Below are 26366 nucleotides of genomic sequence, written 5' to 3'. Positions count from 1 at the left end.
CCCAGTAGTTCTTGAAGCCGCCCTGCCCCGCCCCGCCCGGGCTCTGTTAACACGGCCAGGCCCTCCAACCTTAAGAAGTCCCATCCAGCTCCTGGGGATTGGGGGGGGGGTTCACTGGCTACCAGCTGCCGCCGGCCCCGTCCGAGCACCGATCGGGCACGATCGGGCGTTGCCGTGTCCTGCTGGGGAGCACCCCACCCAAGACGCTCTTGTTAAGCGGGGTGGCCTGTCGGCTCAGGAGGGCCATGGGCCCTGGGGGCCGACAGGCCAGTGGGCGCACTGCACCAGGCCTGCTCGCTATCCGACTGGGCCTGCAGGCTGGCGGCCAGGCCGGAATTTATGCAAATCTCGTGCGGAGCAGGGCCTGATGGGAGAAAGGACCTGTGCTGCAATGTGCCTCTTCTGCTGAGCTCTGCCTGCCGGAGCTTCCCCCTGAACGTGGGACAGGCAGCTCTGCAGGCGCTCGGGGCTTCCGGGAGGGCTGGGGCTGGGTCAGGGCCTGCCTTCTCACCCTCGCTTAGCGGGGATTCCAGAACAGGCCCAACCCCTGCCCTCTTGCTCGCAACTCATACTTACCTGGCAGGGGAGCATCTGTGATCAACAAGGCAGATCTCCCAGGGTGAGGCTCATCCATTGCACATCGGATTTGCTGACCCCTGCGATGTCCCCAAATGCGGGATACTCGACTGCATTATTTCTGGTAGTGGGGGACTGCGTTCGCGCTATCCCCTGATTTATTGGTCAAAGAAAGAAAAAGTTTAGTGTGCAGAGTCAGCTTGTTTACACACGGAGCCCCTGGTCTTGCAGCAGAGTTTCTTAAGTCACGTGTGTGAGTAGGTAGCCTCTGAATGTTGCTGCAGTCCAGAGGGCCAGCATTCACTGGAGGGGTCAAGTGCACAGGCGCCTAACCCCAGACTTGTGCGCCCCATGATATCAGGGGCCCCAGTAGTTCTTGAAGCCGCCCTGCCCCGCCCCGCCCGGGCTCTGTTAACACGGCCAGGCCCTCCAACCTTAAGAAGTCCCATCCAGCTCCTGGGGATTGGGGGGGGGGTTCACTGGCTACCAGCTGCCGCCGGCCCCGTCCGAGCACCGATCGGGCACGATCGGGCGTTGCCTTCACGGCGTTGCCGTGTCCTGCTGGGGAGCACCCCACCCAAGACGCTCTTGTTAAGCGGGGTGGCCTGTCGGCTCAGGAGGGCCATGGGCCCTGGGGGCCGACAGGCCAGTGGGCGCACTGCACCAGGCCTGCTCGCTATCCGACTGGGCCTGCAGGCTGGCGGCCAGGCCGGAATTTATGCAAATCTCGTGCGGAGCAGGGCCTGATGGGAGAAAGGACCTGTGCTGCAATGTGCCTCTTCTGCTGAGCTCTGCCTGCCGGAGCTTCCCCCTGAACGTGGGACAGGCAGCCCTGCAGGCGCTCGGGGCTTCCGGGAGGGCTGGGGCTGGGTCAGGGCCTGCCTTCTCACCCTCGCTTAGCGGGGATTCCAGAACAGGCCCAACCCCTGCCCTCTTGCTCGCAACTCATACTTACCTGGCAGGGGAGCATCTGTGATCAACAAGGCAGATCTCCCAGGGTGAGGCTCATCCATTGCACATCGGATTTGCTGACCCCTGCGATGTCCCCAAATGCGGGATACTCGACTGCATTATTTCTGGTAGTGGGGGACTGCGTTCGCGCTATCCCCTGATTTATTGGTCAAAGAAAGAAAAAGTTTAGTGTGCAGAGTCAGCTTGTTTACACACGGAGCCCCTGGTCTTGCAGCAGAGTTTCTTAAGTCACGTGTGTGAGTAGGTAGCCTCTGAATGTTGCTGCAGTCCAGAGGGCCAGCATTCACTGGAGGGGTCAAGTGCACAGGCGCCTAACCCCAGACTTGTGCGCCCCATGATATCAGGGGCCCCAGTAGTTCTTGAAGCCGCCCTGCCCCGCCCCGCCCGGGCTCTGTTATCACGGCCAGGCCCTCCAACCTTAAGAAGTCCCATCCAGCTCCTGGGGATTGGGGGGGGGGGGGGGGGGTTCACTGGCTACCAGCTGCCGCCGGCCCCGTCCGAGCACCGATCGGGCACGATCGGGCGTTGCCGTGTCCTGCTGGGGAGCACCCCACCCAAGACGCTCTTGTTAAGCGGGGTGGCCTGTCGGCTCAGGAGGGCCATGGGCCCTGGGGGCCGACAGGCCAGTGGGCGCACTGCACCAGGCCTGCTCGCTATCCGACTGGGCCTGCAGGCTGGCGGCCAGGCCGGAATTTATGCAAATCTCGTGCGGAGCAGGGCCTGATGGGAGAAAGGACCTGTGCTGCAATGTGCCTCTTCTGCTGAGCTCTGCCTGCCGGAGCTTCCCCCTGAACGTGGGACAGGCAGCTCTGCAGGCGCTCGGGGCTTCCGGGAGGGCTGGGGCTGGGTCAGGGCCTGCCTTCTCACCCTCGCTTAGCGGGGATTCCAGAACAGGCCCAACCCCTGCCCTCTTGCTCGCAACTCATACTTACCTGGCAGGGGAGCATCTGTGATCAACAAGGCAGATCTCCCAGGGTGAGGCTCATCCATTGCACATCGGATTTGCTGACCCCTGCGATGTCCCCAAATGCGGGATACTCGACTGCATTATTTCTGGTAGTGGGGGACTGCGTTCGCGCTATCCCCTGATTTATTGGTCAAAGAAAGAAAAAGTTTAGTGTGCAGAGTCAGCTTGTTTACACACGGAGCCCCTGGTCTTGCAGCAGAGTTTCTTAAGTCACGTGTGTGAGTAGGTAGCCTCTGAATGTTGCTGCAGTCCAGAGGGCCAGCATTCACTGGAGGGGTCAAGTGCACAGGCGCCTAACCCCAGACTTGTGCGCCCCATGATATCAGGGGCCCCAGTAGTTCTTGAAGCCGCCCTGCCCCGCCCCGCCCGGGCTCTGTTATCACGGCCAGGCCCTCCAACCTTAAGAAGTCCCATCCAGCTCCTGGGGATTGGGGATTGGGGGGGGGGGGGTTCACTGGCTACCAGCTGCCGCCGGCCCCGTCCGAGCACCGATCGGGCACGATCGGGCGTCGCCTTCACGGCGTTGCCGTGTCCTGCTGGGGAGCACCCCACCCAAGACGCTCTTGTTAAGCGGGGTGGCCTGTCGGCTCAGGAGGGCCATGGGCCCTGGGGGCCGACAGGCCAGTGGGCGCACTGCACCAGGCCTGCTCGCTATCCGACTGGGCCTGCAGGCTGGCGGCCAGGCCGGAATTTATGCAAATCTCGTGCGGAGCAGGGCCTGATGGGAGAAAGGACCTGTGCTGCAATGTGCCTCTTCTGCTGAGCTCTGCCTGCCGGAGCTTCCCCCTGAACGTGGGACAGGCAGCTCTGCAGGCGCTCGGGGCTTCCGGGAGGGCTAGGGCTGGGTCAGGGCCTGCCTTCTCACCCTCGCTTAGCGGGGATTCCAGAACAGGCCCAACCCCTGCCCTCTTGCTCGCAACTCATACTTACCTGGCAGGGGAGCATCTGTGATCAACAAGGCAGATCTCCCAGGGTGAGGCTCATCCATTGCACATCGGATTTGCTGACCCCTGCGATGTCCCCAAATGCGGGATACTCGACTGCATTATTTCTGGTAGTGGGGGACTGCGTTCGCGCTATCCCCTGATTTATTGGTCAAAGAAAGAAAAAGTTTAGTGTGCAGAGTCAGCTTGTTTACACACGGAGCCCCTGGTCTTGCAGCAGAGTTTCTTAAGTCACGTGTGTGAGTAGGTAGCCTCTGAATGTTGCTGCAGTCCAGAGGGCCAGCATTCACTGGAGGGGTCAAGTGCACAGGCGCCTAACCCCAGACTTGTGCGCCCCATGATATCAGGGGCCCCAGTAGTTCTTGAAGCCGCCCTGCCCCGCCCCGCCCGGGCTCTGTTAACACGGCCAGGCCCTCCAACCTTAAGAAGTCCCATCCAGCTCCTGGGGATTGGGGGGGGGGTTCACTGGCTACCAGCTGCCGCCGGCCCCGTCCGAGCACCGATCGGGCACGATCGGGCGTTGCCTTCACGGCGTTGCCGTGTCCTGCTGGGGAGCACCCCACCCAAGACGCTCTTGTTAAGCGGGGTGGCCTGTCGGCTCAGGAGGGCCATGGGCCCTGGGGGCCGACAGGCCAGTGGGCGCACTGCACCAGGCCTGCTCGCTATCCGACTGGGCCTGCAGGCTGGGGGCCAGGCCGGAATGTATGCAAATCTCGGGCGGAGCAGGGCCTGATGGGAGAAAGGACCTGTGCTGCAATGTGCCTCTTCTGCTGAGCTCTGCCTGCCGGAGCTTCCCCCTGAACGTGGGACAGGCAGCCCTGCAGGCGCTCGGGGCTTCCGGGAGGGCTGGGGCTGGGTCAGGGCCTGCCTTCTCACCCTCGCTTAGCGGGGATTCCAGAACAGGCCCAACCCCTGCCCTCTTGCTCGCAACTCATACTTACCTGGCAGGGGAGCATCTGTGATCAACAAGGCAGATCTCCCAGGGTGAGGCTCATCCATTGCACATCGGATTTGCTGACCCCTGCGATGTCCCCAAATGCGGGATACTCGACTGCATTATTTCTGGTAGTGGGGGACTGCGTTCGCGCTATCCCCTGATTTATTGGTCAAAGAAAGAAAAAGTTTAGTGTGCAGAGTCAGCTTGTTTACACACGGAGCCCCTGGTCTTGCAGCAGAGTTTCTTAAGTCACGTGTGTGAGTAGGTAGCCTCTGAATGTTGCTGCAGTCCAGAGGGCCAGCATTCACTGGAGGGGTCAAGTGCACAGGCGCCTAACCCCAGACTTGTGCGCCCCATGATATCAGGGGCCCCAGTAGTTCTTGAAGCCGCCCTGCCCCGCCCCGCCCGGGCTCTGTTAACACGGCCAGGCCCTCCAACCTTAAGAAGTCCCATCCAGCTCCTGGGGATTGGGGGGGGGGTTCACTGGCTACCAGCTGCCGCCGGCCCCGTCCGAGCACCGATCGGGCACGATCGGGCGTTGCCGTGTCCTGCTGGGGAGCACCCCACCCAAGACGCTCTTGTTAAGCGGGGTGGCCTGTCGGCTCAGGAGGGCCATGGGCCCTGGGGGCCGACAGGCCAGTGGGCGCACTGCACCAGGCCTGCTCGCTATCCGACTGGGCCTGCAGGCTGGCGGCCAGGCCGGAATTTATGCAAATCTCGTGCGGAGCAGGGCCTGATGGGAGAAAGGACCTGTGCTGCAATGTGCCTCTTCTGCTGAGCTCTGCCTGCCGGAGCTTCCCCCTGAACGTGGGACAGGCAGCTCTGCAGGCGCTCGGGGCTTCCGGGAGGGCTGGGGCTGGGTCAGGGCCTGCCTTCTCACCCTCGCTTAGCGGGGATTCCAGAACAGGCCCAACCCCTGCCCTCTTGCTCGCAACTCATACTTACCTGGCAGGGGAGCATCTGTGATCAACAAGGCAGATCTCCCAGGGTGAGGCTCATCCATTGCACATCGGATTTGCTGACCCCTGCGATGTCCCCAAATGCGGGATACTCGACTGCATTATTTCTGGTAGTGGGGGACTGCGTTCGCGCTATCCCCTGATTTATTGGTCAAAGAAAGAAAAAGTTTAGTGTGCAGAGTCAGCTTGTTTACACACGGAGCCCCTGGTCTTGCAGCAGAGTTTCTTAAGTCACGTGTGTGAGTAGGTAGCCTCTGAATGTTGCTGCAGTCCAGAGGGCCAGCATTCACTGGAGGGGTCAAGTGCACAGGCGCCTAACCCCAGACTTGTGCGCCCCATGATATCAGGGGCCCCAGTAGTTCTTGAAGCCGCCCTGCCCCGCCCCGCCCGGGCTCTGTTATCACGGCCAGGCCCTCCAACCTTAAGAAGTCCCATCCAGCTCCTGGGGATTGGGGATTGGGGGGGGGGGGGTTCACTGGCTACCAGCTGCCGCCGGCCCCGTCCGAGCACCGATCGGGCACGATCGGGCGTTGCCTTCACGGCGTTGCCGTGTCCTGCTGGGGAGCACCCCACCCAAGACGCTCTTGTTAAGCGGGGTGGCCTGTCGGCTCAGGAGGGCCATGGGCCCTGGGGGCCGACAGGCCAGTGGGCGCACTGCACCAGGCCTGCTCGCTATCCGACTGGGCCTGCAGGCTGGCGGCCAGGCCGGAATTTATGCAAATCTCGTGCGGAGCAGGGCCTGATGGGAGAAAGGACCTGTGCTGCAATGTGCCTCTTCTGCTGAGCTCTGCCTGCCGGAGCTTCCCCCTGAACGTGGGACAGGCAGCTCTGCAGGCGCTCGGGGCTTCCGGGAGGGCTGGGGCTGGGTCAGGGCCTGCCTTCTCACCCTCGCTTAGCGGGGATTCCAGAACAGGCCCAACCCCTGCCCTCTTGCTCGCAACTCATACTTACCTGGCAGGGGAGCATCTGTGATCAACAAGGCAGATCTCCCAGGGTGAGGCTCATCCATTGCACATCGGATTTGCTGACCCCTGCGATGTCCCCAAATGCGGGATACTCGACTGCATTATTTCTGGTAGTGGGGGACTGCGTTCGCGCTATCCCCTGATTTATTGGTCAAAGAAAGAAAAAGTTTAGTGTGCAGAGTCAGCTTGTTTACACACGGAGCCCCTGGTCTTGCAGCAGAGTTTCTTAAGTCACGTGTGTGAGTAGGTAGCCTCTGAATGTTGCTGCAGTCCAGAGGGCCAGCATTCACTGGAGGGGTCAAGTGCACAGGCGCCTAACCCCAGACTTGTGCGCCCCATGATATCAGGGGCCCCAGTAGTTCTTGAAGCCGCCCTGCCCCGCCCCGCCCGGGCTCTGTTATCACGGCCAGGCCCTCCAACCTTAAGAAGTCCCATCCAGCTCCTGGGGATTGGGGATTGGGGGGGGGGGGGGGGGGGTTCACTGGCTACCAGCTGCCGCCGGCCCCGTCCGAGCACCGATCGGGCACGATCGGGCGTTGCCGTGTCCTGCTGGGGAGCACCCCACCCAAGACGCTCTTGTTAAGCGGGGTGGCCTGTCGGCTCAGGAGGGCCATGGGCCCTGGGGGCCGACAGGCCAGTGGGCGCACTGCACCAGGCCTGCTCGCTATCCGACTGGGCCTGCAGGCTGGCGGCCAGGCCGGAATTTATGCAAATCTCGTGCGGAGCAGGGCCTGATGGGAGAAAGGACCTGTGCTGCAATGTGCCTCTTCTGCTGAGCTCTGCCTGCCGGAGCTTCCCCCTGAACGTGGGACAGGCAGCCCTGCAGGCGCTCGGGGCTTCCGGGAGGGCTGGGGCTGGGTCAGGGCCTGCCTTCTCACCCTCGCTTAGCGGGGATTCCAGAACAGGCCCAACCCCTGCCCTCTTGCTCGCAACTCATACTTACCTGGCAGGGGAGCATCTGTGATCAACAAGGCAGATCTCCCAGGGTGAGGCTCATCCATTGCACATCGGATTTGCTGACCCCTGCGATGTCCCCAAATGCGGGATACTCGACTGCATTATTTCTGGTAGTGGGGGACTGCGTTCGCGCTATCCCCTGATTTATTGGTCAAAGAAAGAAAAAGTTTAGTGTGCAGAGTCAGCTTGTTTACACACGGAGCCCCTGGTCTTGCAGCAGAGTTTCTTAAGTCACGTGTGTGAGTAGGTAGCCTCTGAATGTTGCTGCAGTCCAGAGGGCCAGCATTCACTGGAGGGGTCAAGTGCACAGGCGCCTAACCCCAGACTTGTGCGCCCCATGATATCAGGGGCCCCAGTAGTTCTTGAAGCCGCCCTGCCCCGCCCCGCCCGGGCTCTGTTATCACGGCCAGGCCCTCCAACCTTAAGAAGTCCCATCCAGCTCCTGGGGATTGGGGATTGGGGGGGGGGGGGGGGGGGTTCACTGGCTACCAGCTGCCGCCGGCCCCGTCCGAGCACCGATCGGGCACGATCGGGCGTTGCCGTGTCCTGCTGGGGAGCACCCCACCCAAGACGCTCTTGTTAAGCGGGGTGGCCTGTCGGCTCAGGAGGGCCATGGGCCCTGGGGGCCGACAGGCCAGTGGGCGCACTGCACCAGGCCTGCTCGCTATCCGACTGGGCCTGCAGGCTGGCGGCCAGGCCGGAATTTATGCAAATCTCGTGCGGAGCAGGGCCTGATGGGAGAAAGGACCTGTGCTGCAATGTGCCTCTTCTGCTGAGCTCTGCCTGCCGGAGCTTCCCCCTGAACGTGGGACAGGCAGCCCTGCAGGCGCTCGGGGCTTCCGGGAGGGCTGGGGCTGGGTCAGGGCCTGCCTTCTCACCCTCGCTTAGCGGGGATTCCAGAACAGGCCCAACCCCTGCCCTCTTGCTCGCAACTCATACTTACCTGGCAGGGGAGCATCTGTGATCAACAAGGCAGATCTCCCAGGGTGAGGCTCATCCATTGCACATCGGATTTGCTGACCCCTGCGATGTCCCCAAATGCGGGATACTCGACTGCATTATTTCTGGTAGTGGGGGACTGCGTTCGCGCTATCCCCTGATTTATTGGTCAAAGAAAGAAAAAGTTTAGTGTGCAGAGTCAGCTTGTTTACACACGGAGCCCCTGGTCTTGCAGCAGAGTTTCTTAAGTCACGTGTGTGAGTAGGTAGCCTCTGAATGTTGCTGCAGTCCAGAGGGCCAGCATTCACTGGAGGGGTCAAGTGCACAGGCGCCTAACCCCAGACTTGTGCGCCCCATGATATCAGGGGCCCCAGTAGTTCTTGAAGCCGCCCTGCCCCGCCCCGCCCGGGCTCTGTTATCACGGCCAGGCCCTCCAACCTTAAGAAGTCCCATCCAGCTCCTGGGGATTGGGGATTGGGGGGGGGGGGGGGGGGGTTCACTGGCTACCAGCTGCCGCCGGCCCCGTCCGAGCACCGATCGGGCACGATCGGGCGTTGCCGTGTCCTGCTGGGGAGCACCCCACCCAAGACGCTCTTGTTAAGCGGGGTGGCCTGTCGGCTCAGGAGGGCCATGGGCCCTGGGGGCCGACAGGCCAGTGGGCGCACTGCACCAGGCCTGCTCGCTATCCGACTGGGCCTGCAGGCTGGCGGCCAGGCCGGAATTTATGCAAATCTCGTGCGGAGCAGGGCCTGATGGGAGAAAGGACCTGTGCTGCAATGTGCCTCTTCTGCTGAGCTCTGCCTGCCGGAGCTTCCCCCTGAACGTGGGACAGGCAGCTCTGCAGGCGCTCGGGGCTTCCGGGAGGGCTGGGGCTGGGTCAGGGCCTGCCTTCTCACCCTCGCTTAGCGGGGATTCCAGAACAGGCCCAACCCCTGCCCTCTTGCTCGCAACTCATACTTACCTGGCAGGGGAGCATCTGTGATCAACAAGGCAGATCTCCCAGGGTGAGGCTCATCCATTGCACATCGGATTTGCTGACCCCTGCGATGTCCCCAAATGCGGGATACTCGACTGCATTATTTCTGGTAGTGGGGGACTGCGTTCGCGCTATCCCCTGATTTATTGGTCAAAGAAAGAAAAAGTTTAGTGTGCAGAGTCAGCTTGTTTACACACGGAGCCCCTGGTCTTGCAGCAGAGTTTCTTAAGTCACGTGTGTGAGTAGGTAGCCTCTGAATGTTGCTGCAGTCCAGAGGGCCAGCATTCACTGGAGGGGTCAAGTGCACAGGCGCCTAACCCCAGACTTGTGCGCCCCATGATATCAGGGGCCCCAGTAGTTCTTGAAGCCGCCCTGCCCCGCCCCGCCCGGGCTCTGTTATCACGGCCAGGCCCTCCAACCTTAAGAAGTCCCATCCAGCTCCTGGGGATTGGGGATTGGGGGGGGGGGGGTTCACTGGCTACCAGCTGCCGCCGGCCCCGTCCGAGCACCGATCGGGCACGATCGGGCGTTGCCTTCACGGCGTTGCCGTGTCCTGCTGGGGAGCACCCCACCCAAGACGCTCTTGTTAAGCGGGGTGGCCTGTCGGCTCAGGAGGGCCATGGGCCCTGGGGGCCGACAGGCCAGTGGGCGCACTGCACCAGGCCTGCTCGCTATCCGACTGGGCCTGCAGGCTGGCGGCCAGGCCGGAATTTATGCAAATCTCGTGCGGAGCAGGGCCTGATGGGAGAAAGGACCTGTGCTGCAATGTGCCTCTTCTGCTGAGCTCTGCCTGCCGGAGCTTCCCCCTGAACGTGGGACAGGCAGCCCTGCAGGCGCTCGGGGCTTCCGGGAGGGCTGGGGCTGGGTCAGGGCCTGCCTTCTCACCCTCGCTTAGCGGGGATTCCAGAACAGGCCCAACCCCTGCCCTCTTGCTCGCAACTCATACTTACCTGGCAGGGGAGCATCTGTGATCAACAAGGCAGATCTCCCAGGGTGAGGCTCATCCATTGCACATCGGATTTGCTGACCCCTGCGATGTCCCCAAATGCGGGATACTCGACTGCATTATTTCTGGTAGTGGGGGACTGCGTTCGCGCTATCCCCTGATTTATTGGTCAAAGAAAGAAAAAGTTTAGTGTGCAGAGTCAGCTTGTTTACACACGGAGCCCCTGGTCTTGCAGCAGAGTTTCTTAAGTCACGTGTGTGAGTAGGTAGCCTCTGAATGTTGCTGCAGTCCAGAGGGCCAGCATTCACTGGAGGGGTCAAGTGCACAGGCGCCTAACCCCAGACTTGTGCGCCCCATGATATCAGGGGCCCCAGTAGTTCTTGAAGCCGCCCTGCCCCGCCCCGCCCGGGCTCTGTTATCACGGCCAGGCCCTCCAACCTTAAGAAGTCCCATCCAGCTCCTGGGGATTGGGGATTGGGGGGGGGGGGGGGGGGGTTCACTGGCTACCAGCTGCCGCCGGCCCCGTCCGAGCACCGATCGGGCACGATCGGGCGTTGCCGTGTCCTGCTGGGGAGCACCCCACCCAAGACGCTCTTGTTAAGCGGGGTGGCCTGTCGGCTCAGGAGGGCCATGGGCCCTGGGGGCCGACAGGCCAGTGGGCGCACTGCACCAGGCCTGCTCGCTATCCGACTGGGCCTGCAGGCTGGCGGCCAGGCCGGAATTTATGCAAATCTCGTGCGGAGCAGGGCCTGATGGGAGAAAGGACCTGTGCTGCAATGTGCCTCTTCTGCTGAGCTCTGCCTGCCGGAGCTTCCCCCTGAACGTGGGACAGGCAGCTCTGCAGGCGCTCGGGGCTTCCGGGAGGGCTGGGGCTGGGTCAGGGCCTGCCTTCTCACCCTCGCTTAGCGGGGATTCCAGAACAGGCCCAACCCCTGCCCTCTTGCTCGCAACTCATACTTACCTGGCAGGGGAGCATCTGTGATCAACAAGGCAGATCTCCCAGGGTGAGGCTCATCCATTGCACATCGGATTTGCTGACCCCTGCGATGTCCCCAAATGCGGGATACTCGACTGCATTATTTCTGGTAGTGGGGGACTGCGTTCGCGCTATCCCCTGATTTATTGGTCAAAGAAAGAAAAAGTTTAGTGTGCAGAGTCAGCTTGTTTACACACGGAGCCCCTGGTCTTGCAGCAGAGTTTCTTAAGTCACGTGTGTGAGTAGGTAGCCTCTGAATGTTGCTGCAGTCCAGAGGGCCAGCATTCACTGGAGGGGTCAAGTGCACAGGCGCCTAACCCCAGACTTGTGCGCCCCATGATATCAGGGGCCCCAGTAGTTCTTGAAGCCGCCCTGCCCCGCCCCGCCCGGGCTCTGTTATCACGGCCAGGCCCTCCAACCTTAAGAAGTCCCATCCAGCTCCTGGGGATTGGGGATTGGGGGGGGGGGGGTTCACTGGCTACCAGCTGCCGCCGGCCCCGTCCGAGCACCGATCGGGCACGATCGGGCGTTGCCTTCACGGCGTTGCCGTGTCCTGCTGGGGAGCACCCCACCCAAGACGCTCTTGTTAAGCGGGGTGGCCTGTCGGCTCAGGAGGGCCATGGGCCCTGGGGGCCGACAGGCCAGTGGGCGCACTGCACCAGGCCTGCTCGCTATCCGACTGGGCCTGCAGGCTGGCGGCCAGGCCGGAATTTATGCAAATCTCGTGCGGAGCAGGGCCTGATGGGAGAAAGGACCTGTGCTGCAATGTGCCTCTTCTGCTGAGCTCTGCCTGCCGGAGCTTCCCCCTGAACGTGGGACAGGCAGCTCTGCAGGCGCTCGGGGCTTCCGGGAGGGCTAGGGCTGGGTCAGGGCCTGCCTTCTCACCCTCGCTTAGCGGGGATTCCAGAACAGGCCCAACCCCTGCCCTCTTGCTCGCAACTCATACTTACCTGGCAGGGGAGCATCTGTGATCAACAAGGCAGATCTCCCAGGGTGAGGCTCATCCATTGCACATCGGATTTGCTGACCCCTGCGATGTCCCCAAATGCGGGATACTCGACTGCATTATTTCTGGTAGTGGGGGACTGCGTTCGCGCTATCCCCTGATTTATTGGTCAAAGAAAGAAAAAGTTTAGTGTGCAGAGTCAGCTTGTTTACACACGGAGCCCCTGGTCTTGCAGCAGAGTTTCTTAAGTCACGTGTGTGAGTAGGTAGCCTCTGAATGTTGCTGCAGTCCAGAGGGCCAGCATTCACTGGAGGGGTCAAGTGCACAGGCGCCTAACCCCAGACTTGTGCGCCCCATGATATCAGGGGCCCCAGTAGTTCTTGAAGCCGCCCTGCCCCGCCCCGCCCGGGCTCTGTTAACACGGCCAGGCCCTCCAACCTTAAGAAGTCCCATCCAGCTCCTGGGGATTGGGGGGGGGGTTCACTGGCTACCAGCTGCCGCCGGCCCCGTCCGAGCACCGATCGGGCACGATCGGGCGTTGCCTTCACGGCGTTGCCGTGTCCTGCTGGGGAGCACCCCACCCAAGACGCTCTTGTTAAGCGGGGTGGCCTGTCGGCTCAGGAGGGCCATGGGCCCTGGGGGCCGACAGGCCAGTGGGCGCACTGCACCAGGCCTGCTCGCTATCCGACTGGGCCTGCAGGCTGGCGGCCAGGCCGGAATTTATGCAAATCTCGTGCGGAGCAGGGCCTGATGGGAGAAAGGACCTGTGCTGCAATGTGCCTCTTCTGCTGAGCTCTGCCTGCCGGAGCTTCCCCCTGAACGTGGGACAGGCAGCCCTGCAGGCGCTCGGGGCTTCCGGGAGGGCTGGGGCTGGGTCAGGGCCTGCCTTCTCACCCTCGCTTAGCGGGGATTCCAGAACAGGCCCAACCCCTGCCCTCTTGCTCGCAACTCATACTTACCTGGCAGGGGAGCATCTGTGATCAACAAGGCAGATCTCCCAGGGTGAGGCTCATCCATTGCACATCGGATTTGCTGACCCCTGCGATGTCCCCAAATGCGGGATACTCGACTGCATTATTTCTGGTAGTGGGGGACTGCGTTCGCGCTATCCCCTGATTTATTGGTCAAAGAAAGAAAAAGTTTAGTGTGCAGAGTCAGCTTGTTTACACACGGAGCCCCTGGTCTTGCAGCAGAGTTTCTTAAGTCACGTGTGTGAGTAGGTAGCCTCTGAATGTTGCTGCAGTCCAGAGGGCCAGCATTCACTGGAGGGGTCAAGTGCACAGGCGCCTAACCCCAGACTTGTGCGCCCCATGATATCAGGGGCCCCAGTAGTTCTTGAAGCCGCCCTGCCCCGCCCCGCCCGGGCTCTGTTATCACGGCCAGGCCCTCCAACCTTAAGAAGTCCCATCCAGCTCCTGGGGATTGGGGGGGGGGGGGGGGGTTCACTGGCTACCAGCTGCCGCCGGCCCCGTCCGAGCACCGATCGGGCACGATCGGGCGTTGCCGTGTCCTGCTGGGGAGCACCCCACCCAAGACGCTCTTGTTAAGCGGGGTGGCCTGTCGGCTCAGGAGGGCCATGGGCCCTGGGGGCCGACAGGCCAGTGGGCGCACTGCACCAGGCCTGCTCGCTATCCGACTGGGCCTGCAGGCTGGCGGCCAGGCCGGAATTTATGCAAATCTCGTGCGGAGCAGGGCCTGATGGGAGAAAGGACCTGTGCTGCAATGTGCCTCTTCTGCTGAGCTCTGCCTGCCGGAGCTTCCCCCTGAACGTGGGACAGGCAGCTCTGCAGGCGCTCGGGGCTTCCGGGAGGGCTGGGGCTGGGTCAGGGCCTGCCTTCTCACCCTCGCTTAGCGGGGATTCCAGAACAGGCCCAACCCCTGCCCTCTTGCTCGCAACTCATACTTACCTGGCAGGGGAGCATCTGTGATCAACAAGGCAGATCTCCCAGGGTGAGGCTCATCCATTGCACATCGGATTTGCTGACCCCTGCGATGTCCCCAAATGCGGGATACTCGACTGCATTATTTCTGGTAGTGGGGGACTGCGTTCGCGCTATCCCCTGATTTATTGGTCAAAGAAAGAAAAAGTTTAGTGTGCAGAGTCAGCTTGTTTACACACGGAGCCCCTGGTCTTGCAGCAGAGTTTCTTAAGTCACGTGTGTGAGTAGGTAGCCTCTGAATGTTGCTGCAGTCCAGAGGGCCAGCATTCACTGGAGGGGTCAAGTGCACAGGCGCCTAACCCCAGACTTGTGCGCCCCATGATATCAGGGGCCCCAGTAGTTCTTGAAGCCGCCCTGCCCCGCCCCGCCCGGGCTCTGTTATCACGGCCAGGCCCTCCAACCTTAAGAAGTCCCATCCAGCTCCTGGGGATTGGGGATTGGGGGGGGGGGGGTTCACTGGCTACCAGCTGCCGCCGGCCCCGTCCGAGCACCGATCGGGCACGATCGGGCGTCGCCTTCACGGCGTTGCCGTGTCCTGCTGGGGAGCACCCCACCCAAGACGCTCTTGTTAAGCGGGGTGGCCTGTCGGCTCAGGAGGGCCATGGGCCCTGGGGGCCGACAGGCCAGTGGGCGCACTGCACCAGGCCTGCTCGCTATCCGACTGGGCCTGCAGGCTGGCGGCCAGGCCGGAATTTATGCAAATCTCGTGCGGAGCAGGGCCTGATGGGAGAAAGGACCTGTGCTGCAATGTGCCTCTTCTGCTGAGCTCTGCCTGCCGGAGCTTCCCCCTGAACGTGGGACAGGCAGCTCTGCAGGCGCTCGGGGCTTCCGGGAGGGCTAGGGCTGGGTCAGGGCCTGCCTTCTCACCCTCGCTTAGCGGGGATTCCAGAACAGGCCCAACCCCTGCCCTCTTGCTCGCAACTCATACTTACCTGGCAGGGGAGCATCTGTGATCAACAAGGCAGATCTCCCAGGGTGAGGCTCATCCATTGCACATCGGATTTGCTGACCCCTGCGATGTCCCCAAATGCGGGATACTCGACTGCATTATTTCTGGTAGTGGGGGACTGCGTTCGCGCTATCCCCTGATTTATTGGTCAAAGAAAGAAAAAGTTTAGTGTGCAGAGTCAGCTTGTTTACACACGGAGCCCCTGGTCTTGCAGCAGAGTTTCTTAAGTCACGTGTGTGAGTAGGTAGCCTCTGAATGTTGCTGCAGTCCAGAGGGCCAGCATTCACTGGAGGGGTCAAGTGCACAGGCGCCTAACCCCAGACTTGTGCGCCCCATGATATCAGGGGCCCCAGTAGTTCTTGAAGCCGCCCTGCCCCGCCCCGCCCGGGCTCTGTTAACACGGCCAGGCCCTCCAACCTTAAGAAGTCCCATCCAGCTCCTGGGGATTGGGGGGGGGGTTCACTGGCTACCAGCTGCCGCCGGCCCCGTCCGAGCACCGATCGGGCACGATCGGGCGTTGCCTTCACGGCGTTGCCGTGTCCTGCTGGGGAGCACCCCACCCAAGACGCTCTTGTTAAGCGGGGTGGCCTGTCGGCTCAGGAGGGCCATGGGCCCTGGGGGCCGACAGGCCAGTGGGCGCACTGCACCAGGCCTGCTCGCTATCCGACTGGGCCTGCAGGCTGGGGGCCAGGCCGGAATGTATGCAAATCTCGGGCGGAGCAGGGCCTGATGGGAGAAAGGACCTGTGCTGCAATGTGCCTCTTCTGCTGAGCTCTGCCTGCCGGAGCTTCCCCCTGAACGTGGGACAGGCAGCCCTGCAGGCGCTCGGGGCTTCCGGGAGGGCTGGGGCTGGGTCAGGGCCTGCCTTCTCACCCTCGCTTAGCGGGGATTCCAGAACAGGCCCAACCCCTGCCCTCTTGCTCGCAACTCATACTTACCTGGCAGGGGAGCATCTGTGATCAACAAGGCAGATCTCCCAGGGTGAGGCTCATCCATTGCACATCGGATTTGCTGACCCCTGCGATGTCCCCAAATGCGGGATACTCGACTGCATTATTTCTGGTAGTGGGGGACTGCGTTCGCGCTATCCCCTGATTTATTGGTCAAAGAAAGAAAAAGTTTAGTGTGCAGAGTCAGCTTGTTTACACACGGAGCCCCTGGTCTTGCAGCAGAGTTTCTTAAGTCACGTGTGTGAGTAGGTAGCCTCTGAATGTTGCTGCAGTCCAGAGGGCCAGCATTCACTGGAGGGGTCAAGTGCACAGGCGCCTAACCCCAGACTTGTGCGCCCCATGATATCAGGGGCCCCAGTAGTTCTTGAAGCCGCCCTGCCCCGCCCCGCCCGGGCTCTGTTAACACGGCCAGGCCCTCCAACCTTAAGAAGTCCCATCCAGCTCCTGGGGATTGGGGGGGGGGTTCACTGGCTACCAGCTGCCGCCGGCCCCGTCCGAGCACCGATCGGGCACGATCGGGCGTTGCCGTGTCCTGCTGGGGAGCACCCCACCCAAGACGCTCTTGTTAAGCGGGGTGGCCTGTCGGCTCAGGAGGGCCATGGGCCCTGGGGGCCGACAGGCCAGTGGGCGCACTGCACCAGGCCTGCTCGCTATCCGACTGGGCCTGCAGGCTGGCGGCCAGGCCGGAATTTATGCAAATCTCGTGCGGAGCAGGGCCTGATGGGAGAAAGGACCTGTGCTGCAATGTGCCTCTTCTGCTGAGCTCTGCCTGCCGGAGCTTCCCCCTGAACGTGGGACAGGCAGCTCTGCAGGCGCTCGGGGCTTCCGGGAGGGCTGGGGCTGGGTCAGGGCCTGCCTTCTCACCCTCGCTTAGCGGGGATTCCAGAACAGGCCCAACCCCTGCCCTCTTGCTCGCAACTCATACTTACCTGGCAGGGGAGCATCTGTGATCAACAAGGCAGATCTCCCAGGGTGAGGCTCATCCATTGCACATCGGATTTGCTGACCCCTGCGATGTCCCCAAATGCGGGATACTCGACTGCATTATTTCTGGTAGTGGGGGACTGCGTTCGCGCTATCCCCTGATTTATTGGTCAAAGAAAGAAAAAGTTTAGTGTGCAGAGTCAGCTTGTTTACACACGGAGCCCCTGGTCTTGCAGCAGAGTTTCTTAAGTCACGTGTGTGAGTAGGTAGCCTCTGAATGTTGCTGCAGTCCAGAGGGCCAGCATTCACTGGAGGGGTCAAGTGCACAGGCGCCTAACCCCAGACTTGTGCGCCCCATGATATCAGGGGCCCCAGTAGTTCTTGAAGCCGCCCTGCCCCGCCCCGCCCGGGCTCTGTTATCACGGCCAGGCCCTCCAACCTTAAGAAGTCCCATCCAGCTCCTGGGGATTGGGGATTGGGGGGGGGGGGGTTCACTGGCTACCAGCTGCCGCCGGCCCCGTCCGAGCACCGATCGGGCACGATCGGGCGTTGCCTTCACGGCGTTGCCGTGTCCTGCTGGGGAGCACCCCACCCAAGACGCTCTTGTTAAGCGGGGTGGCCTGTCGGCTCAGGAGGGCCATGGGCCCTGGGGGCCGACAGGCCAGTGGGCGCACTGCACCAGGCCTGCTCGCTATCCGACTGGGCCTGCAGGCTGGCGGCCAGGCCGGAATTTATGCAAATCTCGTGCGGAGCAGGGCCTGATGGGAGAAAGGACCTGTGCTGCAATGTGCCTCTTCTGCTGAGCTCTGCCTGCCGGAGCTTCCCCCTGAACGTGGGACAGGCAGCTCTGCAGGCGCTCGGGGCTTCCGGGAGGGCTAGGGCTGGGTCAGGGCCTGCCTTCTCACCCTCGCTTAGCGGGGATTCCAGAACAGGCCCAACCCCTGCCCTCTTGCTCGCAACTCATACTTACCTGGCAGGGGAGCATCTGTGATCAACAAGGCAGATCTCCCAGGGTGAGGCTCATCCATTGCACATCGGATTTGCTGACCCCTGCGATGTCCCCAAATGCGGGATACTCGACTGCATTATTTCTGGTAGTGGGGGACTGCGTTCGCGCTATCCCCTGATTTATTGGTCAAAGAAAGAAAAAGTTTAGTGTGCAGAGTCAGCTTGTTTACACACGGAGCCCCTGGTCTTGCAGCAGAGTTTCTTAAGTCACGTGTGTGAGTAGGTAGCCTCTGAATGTTGCTGCAGTCCAGAGGGCCAGCATTCACTGGAGGGGTCAAGTGCACAGGCGCCTAACCCCAGACTTGTGCGCCCCATGATATCAGGGGCCCCAGTAGTTCTTGAAGCCGCCCTGCCCCGCCCCGCCCGGGCTCTGTTATCACGGCCAGGCCCTCCAACCTTAAGAAGTCCCATCCAGCTCCTGGGGATTGGGGATTGGGGGGGGGGGGGTTCACTGGCTACCAGCTGCCGCCGGCCCCGTCCGAGCACCGATCGGGCACGATCGGGCGTTGCCTTCACGGCGTTGCCGTGTCCTGCTGGGGAGCACCCCACCCAAGACGCTCTTGTTAAGCGGGGTGGCCTGTCGGCTCAGGAGGGCCATGGGCCCTGGGGGCCGACAGGCCAGTGGGCGCACTGCACCAGGCCTGCTCGCTATCCGACTGGGCCTGCAGGCTGGCGGCCAGGCCGGAATTTATGCAAATCTCGTGCGGAGCAGGGCCTGATGGGAGAAAGGACCTGTGCTGCAATGTGCCTCTTCTGCTGAGCTCTGCCTGCCGGAGCTTCCCCCTGAACGTGGGACAGGCAGCCCTGCAGGCGCTCGGGGCTTCCGGGAGGGCTGGGGCTGGGTCAGGGCCTGCCTTCTCACCCTCGCTTAGCGGGGATTCCAGAACAGGCCCAACCCCTGCCCTCTTGCTCGCAACTCATACTTACCTGGCAGGGGAGCATCTGTGATCAACAAGGCAGATCTCCCAGGGTGAGGCTCATCCATTGCACATCGGATTTGCTGACCCCTGCGATGTCCCCAAATGCGGGATACTCGACTGCATTATTTCTGGTAGTGGGGGACTGCGTTCGCGCTATCCCCTGATTTATTGGTCAAAGAAAGAAAAAGTTTAGTGTGCAGAGTCAGCTTGTTTACACACGGAGCCCCTGGTCTTGCAGCAGAGTTTCTTAAGTCACGTGTGTGAGTAGGTAGCCTCTGAATGTTGCTGCAGTCCAGAGGGCCAGCATTCACTGGAGGGGTCAAGTGCACAGGCGCCTAACCCCAGACTTGTGCGCCCCATGATATCAGGGGCCCCAGTAGTTCTTGAAGCCGCCCTGCCCCGCCCCGCCCGGGCTCTGTTATCACGGCCAGGCCCTCCAACCTTAAGAAGTCCCATCCAGCTCCTGGGGATTGGGGATTGGGGGGGGGGGGGGGGGGGGTTCACTGGCTACCAGCTGCCGCCGGCCCCGTCCGAGCACCGATCGGGCACGATCGGGCGTTGCCGTGTCCTGCTGGGGAGCACCCCACCCAAGACGCTCTTGTTAAGCGGGGTGGCCTGTCGGCTCAGGAGGGCCATGGGCCCTGGGGGCCGACAGGCCAGTGGGCGCACTGCACCAGGCCTGCTCGCTATCCGACTGGGCCTGCAGGCTGGCGGCCAGGCCGGAATTTATGCAAATCTCGTGCGGAGCAGGGCCTGATGGGAGAAAGGACCTGTGCTGCAATGTGCCTCTTCTGCTGAGCTCTGCCTGCCGGAGCTTCCCCCTGAACGTGGGACAGGCAGCTCTGCAGGCGCTCGGGGCTTCCGGGAGGGCTGGGGCTGGGTCAGGGCCTGCCTTCTCACCCTCGCTTAGCGGGGATTCCAGAACAGGCCCAACCCCTGCCCTCTTGCTCGCAACTCATACTTACCTGGCAGGGGAGCATCTGTGATCAACAAGGCAGATCTCCCAGGGTGAGGCTCATCCATTGCACATCGGATTTGCTGACCCCTGCGATGTCCCCAAATGCGGGATACTCGACTGCATTATTTCTGGTAGTGGGGGACTGCGTTCGCGCTATCCCCTGATTTATTGGTCAAAGAAAGAAAAAGTTTAGTGTGCAGAGTCAGCTTGTTTACACACGGAGCCCCTGGTCTTGCAGCAGAGTTTCTTAAGTCACGTGTGTGAGTAGGTAGCCTCTGAATGTTGCTGCAGTCCAGAGGGCCAGCATTCACTGGAGGGGTCAAGTGCACAGGCGCCTAACCCCAGACTTGTGCGCCCCATGATATCAGGGGCCCCAGTAGTTCTTGAAGCCGCCCTGCCCCGCCCCGCCCGGGCTCTGTTATCACGGCCAGGCCCTCCAACCTTAAGAAGTCCCATCCAGCTCCTGGGGATTGGGGATTGGGGGGGGGGGGGTTCACTGGCTACCAGCTGCCGCCGGCCCCGTCCGAGCACCGATCGGGCACGATCGGGCGTTGCCTTCACGGCGTTGCCGTGTCCTGCTGGGGAGCACCCCACCCAAGACGCTCTTGTTAAGCGGGGTGGCCTGTCGGCTCAGGAGGGCCATGGGCCCTGGGGGCCGACAGGCCAGTGGGCGCACTGCACCAGGCCTGCTCGCTATCCGACTGGGCCTGCAGGCTGGCGGCCAGGCCGGAATTTATGCAAATCTCGTGCGGAGCAGGGCCTGATGGGAGAAAGGACCTGTGCTGCAATGTGCCTCTTCTGCTGAGCTCTGCCTGCCGGAGCTTCCCCCTGAACGTGGGACAGGCAGCTCTGCAGGCGCTCGGGGCTTCCGGGAGGGCTAGGGCTGGGTCAGGGCCTGCCTTCTCACCCTCGCTTAGCGGGGATTCCAGAACAGGCCCAACCCCTGCCCTCTTGCTCGCAACTCATACTTACCTGGCAGGGGAGCATCTGTGATCAACAAGGCAGATCTCCCAGGGTGAGGCTCATCCATTGCACATCGGATTTGCTGACCCCTGCGATGTCCCCAAATGCGGGATACTCGACTGCATTATTTCTGGTAGTGGGGGACTGCGTTCGCGCTATCCCCTGATTTATTGGTCAAAGAAAGAAAAAGTTTAGTGTGCAGAGTCAGCTTGTTTACACACGGAGCCCCTGGTCTTGCAGCAGAGTTTCTTAAGTCACGTGTGTGAGTAGGTAGCCTCTGAATGTTGCTGCAGTCCAGAGGGCCAGCATTCACTGGAGGGGTCAAGTGCACAGGCGCCTAACCCCAGACTTGTGCGCCCCATGATATCAGGGGCCCCAGTAGTTCTTGAAGCCGCCCTGCCCCGCCCCGCCCGGGCTCTGTTAACACGGCCAGGCCCTCCAACCTTAAGAAGTCCCATCCAGCTCCTGGGGATTGGGGATTGGGGGGGGGGGGGTTCACTGGCTACCAGCTGCCGCCGGCCCCGTCCGAGCACCGATCGGGCACGATCGGGCGTTGCCTTCACGGCGTTGCCGTGTCCTGCTGGGGAGCACCCCACCCAAGACGCTCTTGTTAAGCGGGGTGGCCTGTCGGCTCAGGAGGGCCATGGGCCCTGGGGGCCGACAGGCCAGTGGGCGCACTGCACCAGGCCTGCTCGCTATCCGACTGGGCCTGCAGGCTGGCGGCCAGGCCGGAATTTATGCAAATCTCGTGCGGAGCAGGGCCTGATGGGAGAAAGGACCTGTGCTGCAATGTGCCTCTTCTGCTGAGCTCTGCCTGCCGGAGCTTCCCCCTGAACGTGGGACAGGCAGCCCTGCAGGCGCTCGGGGCTTCCGGGAGGGCTGGGGCTGGGTCAGGGCCTGCCTTCTCACCCTCGCTTAGCGGGGATTCCAGAACAGGCCCAACCCCTGCCCTCTTGCTCGCAACTCATACTTACCTGGCAGGGGAGCATCTGTGATCAACAAGGCAGATCTCCCAGGGTGAGGCTCATCCATTGCACATCGGATTTGCTGACCCCTGCGATGTCCCCAAATGCGGGATACTCGACTGCATTATTTCTGGTAGTGGGGGACTGCGTTCGCGCTATCCCCTGATTTATTGGTCAAAGAAAGAAAAAGTTTAGTGTGCAGAGTCAGCTTGTTTACACACGGAGCCCCTGGTCTTGCAGCAGAGTTTCTTAAGTCACGTGTGTGAGTAGGTAGCCTCTGAATGTTGCTGCAGTCCAGAGGGCCAGCATTCACTGGAGGGGTCAAGTGCACAGGCGCCTAACCCCAGACTTGTGCGCCCCATGATATCAGGGGCCCCAGTAGTTCTTGAAGCCGCCCTGCCCCGCCCCGCCCGGGCTCTGTTATCACGGCCAGGCCCTCCAACCTTAAGAAGTCCCATCCAGCTCCTGGGGATTGGGGATTGGGGGGGGGGGGGGGGGGGGTTCACTGGCTACCAGCTGCCGCCGGCCCCGTCCGAGCACCGATCGGGCACGATCGGGCGTTGCCGTGTCCTGCTGGGGAGCACCCCACCCAAGACGCTCTTGTTAAGCGGGGTGGCCTGTCGGCTCAGGAGGGCCATGGGCCCTGGGGGCCGACAGGCCAGTGGGCGCACTGCACCAGGCCTGCTCGCTATCCGACTGGGCCTGCAGGCTGGCGGCCAGGCCGGAATTTATGCAAATCTCGTGCGGAGCAGGGCCTGATGGGAGAAAGGACCTGTGCTGCAATGTGCCTCTTCTGCTGAGCTCTGCCTGCCGGAGCTTCCCCCTGAACGTGGGACAGGCAGCTCTGCAGGCGCTCGGGGCTTCCGGGAGGGCTGGGGCTGGGTCAGGGCCTGCCTTCTCACCCTCGCTTAGCGGGGATTCCAGAACAGGCCCAACCCCTGCCCTCTTGCTCGCAACTCATACTTACCTGGCAGGGGAGCATCTGTGATCAACAAGGCAGATCTCCCAGGGTGAGGCTCATCCATTGCACATCGGATTTGCTGACCCCTGCGATGTCCCCAAATGCGGGATACTCGACTGCATTATTTCTGGTAGTGGGGGACTGCGTTCGCGCTATCCCCTGATTTATTGGTCAAAGAAAGAAAAAGTTTAGTGTGCAGAGTCAGCTTGTTTACACACGGAGCCCCTGGTCTTGCAGCAGAGTTTCTTAAGTCACGTGTGTGAGTAGGTAGCCTCTGAATGTTGCTGCAGTCCAGAGGGCCAGCATTCACTGGAGGGGTCAAGTGCACAGGCGCCTAACCCCAGACTTGTGCGCCCCATGATATCAGGGGCCCCAGTAGTTCTTGAAGCCGCCCTGCCCCGCCCCGCCCGGGCTCTGTTATCACGGCCAGGCCCTCCAACCTTAAGAAGTCCCATCCAGCTCCTGGGGATTGGGGATTGGGGGGGGGGGGGTTCACTGGCTACCAGCTGCCGCCGGCCCCGTCCGAGCACCGATCGGGCACGATCGGGCGTTGCCTTCACGGCGTTGCCGTGTCCTGCTGGGGAGCACCCCACCCAAGACGCTCTTGTTAAGCGGGGTGGCCTGTCGGCTCAGGAGGGCCATGGGCCCTGGGGGCCGACAGGCCAGTGGGCGCACTGCACCAGGCCTGCTCGCTATCCGACTGGGCCTGCAGGCTGGCGGCCAGGCCGGAATTTATGCAAATCTCGTGCGGAGCAGGGCCTGATGGGAGAAAGGACCTGTGCTGCAATGTGCCTCTTCTGCTGAGCTCTGCCTGCCGGAGCTTCCCCCTGAACGTGGGACAGGCAGCTCTGCAGGCGCTCGGGGCTTCCGGGAGGGCTAGGGCTGGGTCAGGGCCTGCCTTCTCACCCTCGCTTAGCGGGGATTCCAGAACAGGCCCAACCCCTGCCCTCTTGCTCGCAACTCATACTTACCTGGCAGGGGAGCATCTGTGATCAACAAGGCAGATCTCCCAGGGTGAGGCTCATCCATTGCACATCGGATTTGCTGACCCCTGCGATGTCCCCAAATGCGGGATACTCGACTGCATTATTTCTGGTAGTGGGGGACTGCGTTCGCGCTATCCCCTGATTTATTGGTCAAAGAAAGAAAAAGTTTAGTGTGCAGAGTCAGCTTGTTTACACACGGAGCCCCTGGTCTTGCAGCAGAGTTTCTTAAGTCACGTGTGTGAGTAGGTAGCCTCTGAATGTTGCTGCAGTCCAGAGGGCCAGCATTCACTGGAGGGGTCAAGTGCACAGGCGCCTAACCCCAGACTTGTGCGCCCCATGATATCAGGGGCCCCAGTAGTTCTTGAAGCCGCCCTGCCCCGCCCCGCCCGGGCTCTGTTAACACGGCCAGGCCCTCCAACCTTAAGAAGTCCCATCCAGCTCCTGGGGATTGGGGGGGGGGTTCACTGGCTACCAGCTGCCGCCGGCCCCGTCCGAGCACCGATCGGGCACGATCGGGCGTTGCCTTCACGGCGTTGCCGTGTCCTGCTGGGGAGCACCCCACCCAAGACGCTCTTGTTAAGCGGGGTGGCCTGTCGGCTCAGGAGGGCCATGGGCCCTGGGGGCCGACAGGCCAGTGGGCGCACTGCACCAGGCCTGCTCGCTATCCGACTGGGCCTGCAGGCTGGCGGCCAGGCCGGAATTTATGCAAATCTCGTGCGGAGCAGGGCCTGATGGGAGAAAGGACCTGTGCTGCAATGTGCCTCTTCTGCTGAGCTCTGCCTGCCGGAGCTTCCCCCTGAACGTGGGACAGGCAGCCCTGCAGGCGCTCGGGGCTTCCGGGAGGGCTGGGGCTGGGTCAGGGCCTGCCTTCTCACCCTCGCTTAGCGGGGATTCCAGAACAGGCCCAACCCCTGCCCTCTTGCTCGCAACTCATACTTACCTGGCAGGGGAGCATCTGTGATCAACAAGGCAGATCTCCCAGGGTGAGGCTCATCCATTGCACATCGGATTTGCTGACCCCTGCGATGTCCCCAAATGCGGGATACTCGACTGCATTATTTCTGGTAGTGGGGGACTGCGTTCGCGCTATCCCCTGATTTATTGGTCAAAGAAAGAAAAAGTTTAGTGTGCAGAGTCAGCTTGTTTACACACGGAGCCCCTGGTCTTGCAGCAGAGTTTCTTAAGTCACGTGTGTGAGTAGGTAGCCTCTGAATGTTGCTGCAGTCCAGAGGGCCAGCATTCACTGGAGGGGTCAAGTGCACAGGCGCCTAACCCCAGACTTGTGCGCCCCATGATATCAGGGGCCCCAGTAGTTCTTGAAGCCGCCCTGCCCCGCCCCGCCCGGGCTCTGTTATCACGGCCAGGCCCTCCAACCTTAAGAAGTCCCATCCAGCTCCTGGGGATTGGGGGGGGGGGGGGGGGTTCACTGGCTACCAGCTGCCGCCGGCCCCGTCCGAGCACCGATCGGGCACGATCGGGCGTTGCCGTGTCCTGCTGGGGAGCACCCCACCCAAGACGCTCTTGTTAAGCGGGGTGGCCTGTCGGCTCAGGAGGGCCATGGGCCCTGGGGGCCGACAGGCCAGTGGGCGCACTGCACCAGGCCTGCTCGCTATCCGACTGGGCCTGCAGGCTGGCGGCCAGGCCGGAATTTATGCAAATCTCGTGCGGAGCAGGGCCTGATGGGAGAAAGGACCTGTGCTGCAATGTGCCTCTTCTGCTGAGCTCTGCCTGCCGGAGCTTCCCCCTGAACGTGGGACAGGCAGCTCTGCAGGCGCTCGGGGCTTCCGGGAGGGCTGGGGCTGGGTCAGGGCCTGCCTTCTCACCCTCGCTTAGCGGGGATTCCAGAACAGGCCCAACCCCTGCCCTCTTGCTCGCAACTCATACTTACCTGGCAGGGGAGCATCTGTGATCAACAAGGCAGATCTCCCAGGGTGAGGCTCATCCATTGCACATCGGATTTGCTGACCCCTGCGATGTCCCCAAATGCGGGATACTCGACTGCATTATTTCTGGTAGTGGGGGACTGCGTTCGCGCTATCCCCTGATTTATTGGTCAAAGAAAGAAAAAGTTTAGTGTGCAGAGTCAGCTTGTTTACACACGGAGCCCCTGGTCTTGCAGCAGAGTTTCTTAAGTCACGTGTGTGAGTAGGTAGCCTCTGAATGTTGCTGCAGTCCAGAGGGCCAGCATTCACTGGAGGGGTCAAGTGCACAGGCGCCTAACCCCAGACTTGTGCGCCCCATGATATCAGGGGCCCCAGTAGTTCTTGAAGCCGCCCTGCCCCGCCCCGCCCGGGCTCTGTTATCACGGCCAGGCCCTCCAACCTTAAGAAGTCCCATCCAGCTCCTGGGGATTGGGGATTGGGGGGGGGGGGTTCACTGGCTACCAGCTGCCGCCGGCCCCGTCCGAGCACCGATCGGGCACGATCGGGCGTCGCCTTCACGGCGTTGCCGTGTCCTGCTGGGGAGCACCCCACCCAAGACGCTCTTGTTAAGCGGGGTGGCCTGTCGGCTCAGGAGGGCCATGGGCCCTGGGGGCCGACAGGCCAGTGGGCGCACTGCACCAGGCCTGCTCGCTATCCGACTGGGCCTGCAGGCTGGCGGCCAGGCCGGAATTTATGCAAATCTCGTGCGGAGCAGGGCCTGATGGGAGAAAGGACCTGTGCTGCAATGTGCCTCTTCTGCTGAGCTCTGCCTGCCGGAGCTTCCCCCTGAACGTGGGACAGGCAGCTCTGCAGGCGCTCGGGGCTTCCGGGAGGGCTAGGGCTGGGTCAGGGCCTGCCTT

The 26366-nt window shown here is 62.0% G+C and overlaps 27 non-coding genes across 27 annotated transcripts; all 27 read left to right on the top strand.

The window, feature by feature from the left end:
• The first annotated feature begins 568 nt into the window (after positions 1–568).
• Positions 569–732, top strand: LOC138498851 (U1 spliceosomal RNA). The gene has a single exon (XR_011278950.1). It is a non-coding gene; the product is annotated as a U1 spliceosomal RNA (small nuclear RNA).
• A 791-nt stretch (positions 733–1523) lies between these two features.
• Positions 1524–1687, top strand: LOC138498850 (U1 spliceosomal RNA). Its single transcript, XR_011278949.1, has one exon. It is a non-coding gene; the product is annotated as a U1 spliceosomal RNA (small nuclear RNA).
• Positions 1688–2472: 785 nt separating this feature from the next.
• On the top strand, positions 2473–2636 carry LOC138498849 (U1 spliceosomal RNA). The gene has a single exon (XR_011278948.1). It is a non-coding gene; the product is annotated as a U1 spliceosomal RNA (small nuclear RNA).
• Positions 2637–3437: 801 nt separating this feature from the next.
• LOC138498848 (U1 spliceosomal RNA) lies at positions 3438–3601 on the top strand. The gene has a single exon (XR_011278947.1). It is a non-coding gene; the product is annotated as a U1 spliceosomal RNA (small nuclear RNA).
• A 791-nt stretch (positions 3602–4392) lies between these two features.
• LOC138498847 (U1 spliceosomal RNA) lies at positions 4393–4556 on the top strand. The gene has a single exon (XR_011278946.1). It is a non-coding gene; the product is annotated as a U1 spliceosomal RNA (small nuclear RNA).
• A 777-nt stretch (positions 4557–5333) lies between these two features.
• Positions 5334–5497, top strand: LOC138498846 (U1 spliceosomal RNA). Its single transcript, XR_011278945.1, has one exon. It is a non-coding gene; the product is annotated as a U1 spliceosomal RNA (small nuclear RNA).
• An 801-nt stretch (positions 5498–6298) lies between these two features.
• LOC138498845 (U1 spliceosomal RNA) lies at positions 6299–6462 on the top strand. The gene has a single exon (XR_011278944.1). It is a non-coding gene; the product is annotated as a U1 spliceosomal RNA (small nuclear RNA).
• Positions 6463–7255: 793 nt separating this feature from the next.
• Positions 7256–7419, top strand: LOC138498844 (U1 spliceosomal RNA). Its single transcript, XR_011278943.1, has one exon. It is a non-coding gene; the product is annotated as a U1 spliceosomal RNA (small nuclear RNA).
• A 793-nt stretch (positions 7420–8212) lies between these two features.
• On the top strand, positions 8213–8376 carry LOC138498843 (U1 spliceosomal RNA). Its single transcript, XR_011278942.1, has one exon. It is a non-coding gene; the product is annotated as a U1 spliceosomal RNA (small nuclear RNA).
• Positions 8377–9169: 793 nt separating this feature from the next.
• Positions 9170–9333, top strand: LOC138498841 (U1 spliceosomal RNA). Its single transcript, XR_011278941.1, has one exon. It is a non-coding gene; the product is annotated as a U1 spliceosomal RNA (small nuclear RNA).
• Positions 9334–10134: 801 nt separating this feature from the next.
• Positions 10135–10298, top strand: LOC138498840 (U1 spliceosomal RNA). Its single transcript, XR_011278940.1, has one exon. It is a non-coding gene; the product is annotated as a U1 spliceosomal RNA (small nuclear RNA).
• A 793-nt stretch (positions 10299–11091) lies between these two features.
• LOC138498839 (U1 spliceosomal RNA) lies at positions 11092–11255 on the top strand. The gene has a single exon (XR_011278939.1). It is a non-coding gene; the product is annotated as a U1 spliceosomal RNA (small nuclear RNA).
• Positions 11256–12056: 801 nt separating this feature from the next.
• Positions 12057–12220, top strand: LOC138498838 (U1 spliceosomal RNA). The gene has a single exon (XR_011278938.1). It is a non-coding gene; the product is annotated as a U1 spliceosomal RNA (small nuclear RNA).
• Positions 12221–13011: 791 nt separating this feature from the next.
• Positions 13012–13175, top strand: LOC138498837 (U1 spliceosomal RNA). The gene has a single exon (XR_011278937.1). It is a non-coding gene; the product is annotated as a U1 spliceosomal RNA (small nuclear RNA).
• Positions 13176–13959: 784 nt separating this feature from the next.
• LOC138498836 (U1 spliceosomal RNA) lies at positions 13960–14123 on the top strand. The gene has a single exon (XR_011278936.1). It is a non-coding gene; the product is annotated as a U1 spliceosomal RNA (small nuclear RNA).
• An 801-nt stretch (positions 14124–14924) lies between these two features.
• On the top strand, positions 14925–15088 carry LOC138498835 (U1 spliceosomal RNA). The gene has a single exon (XR_011278935.1). It is a non-coding gene; the product is annotated as a U1 spliceosomal RNA (small nuclear RNA).
• A 791-nt stretch (positions 15089–15879) lies between these two features.
• On the top strand, positions 15880–16043 carry LOC138498834 (U1 spliceosomal RNA). The gene has a single exon (XR_011278934.1). It is a non-coding gene; the product is annotated as a U1 spliceosomal RNA (small nuclear RNA).
• A 777-nt stretch (positions 16044–16820) lies between these two features.
• Positions 16821–16984, top strand: LOC138498833 (U1 spliceosomal RNA). The gene has a single exon (XR_011278933.1). It is a non-coding gene; the product is annotated as a U1 spliceosomal RNA (small nuclear RNA).
• Positions 16985–17785: 801 nt separating this feature from the next.
• Positions 17786–17949, top strand: LOC138498832 (U1 spliceosomal RNA). Its single transcript, XR_011278932.1, has one exon. It is a non-coding gene; the product is annotated as a U1 spliceosomal RNA (small nuclear RNA).
• Positions 17950–18750: 801 nt separating this feature from the next.
• Positions 18751–18914, top strand: LOC138498830 (U1 spliceosomal RNA). Its single transcript, XR_011278931.1, has one exon. It is a non-coding gene; the product is annotated as a U1 spliceosomal RNA (small nuclear RNA).
• Positions 18915–19708: 794 nt separating this feature from the next.
• LOC138498829 (U1 spliceosomal RNA) lies at positions 19709–19872 on the top strand. The gene has a single exon (XR_011278930.1). It is a non-coding gene; the product is annotated as a U1 spliceosomal RNA (small nuclear RNA).
• An 801-nt stretch (positions 19873–20673) lies between these two features.
• On the top strand, positions 20674–20837 carry LOC138498828 (U1 spliceosomal RNA). The gene has a single exon (XR_011278929.1). It is a non-coding gene; the product is annotated as a U1 spliceosomal RNA (small nuclear RNA).
• Positions 20838–21638: 801 nt separating this feature from the next.
• On the top strand, positions 21639–21802 carry LOC138498827 (U1 spliceosomal RNA). Its single transcript, XR_011278928.1, has one exon. It is a non-coding gene; the product is annotated as a U1 spliceosomal RNA (small nuclear RNA).
• Positions 21803–22596: 794 nt separating this feature from the next.
• LOC138498826 (U1 spliceosomal RNA) lies at positions 22597–22760 on the top strand. The gene has a single exon (XR_011278927.1). It is a non-coding gene; the product is annotated as a U1 spliceosomal RNA (small nuclear RNA).
• An 801-nt stretch (positions 22761–23561) lies between these two features.
• LOC138498825 (U1 spliceosomal RNA) lies at positions 23562–23725 on the top strand. Its single transcript, XR_011278926.1, has one exon. It is a non-coding gene; the product is annotated as a U1 spliceosomal RNA (small nuclear RNA).
• A 791-nt stretch (positions 23726–24516) lies between these two features.
• LOC138498824 (U1 spliceosomal RNA) lies at positions 24517–24680 on the top strand. The gene has a single exon (XR_011278925.1). It is a non-coding gene; the product is annotated as a U1 spliceosomal RNA (small nuclear RNA).
• A 784-nt stretch (positions 24681–25464) lies between these two features.
• LOC138498823 (U1 spliceosomal RNA) lies at positions 25465–25628 on the top strand. The gene has a single exon (XR_011278924.1). It is a non-coding gene; the product is annotated as a U1 spliceosomal RNA (small nuclear RNA).
• The last annotated feature ends 738 nt before the right edge of the window (positions 25629–26366 follow it).

Source organism: Ambystoma mexicanum, chromosome 5q, assembly GCF_040938575.1.
Source record: "Ambystoma mexicanum isolate Mex_15411 chromosome 5q, UKY_AmexF1_1, whole genome shotgun sequence".
NCBI classification, from domain to species: domain Eukaryota; kingdom Metazoa; phylum Chordata; class Amphibia; order Caudata; family Ambystomatidae; genus Ambystoma; species Ambystoma mexicanum.
Note: the sequence above shows the minus strand (reverse complement) of the source record. Positions and strands in the feature narration are given on the sequence as shown.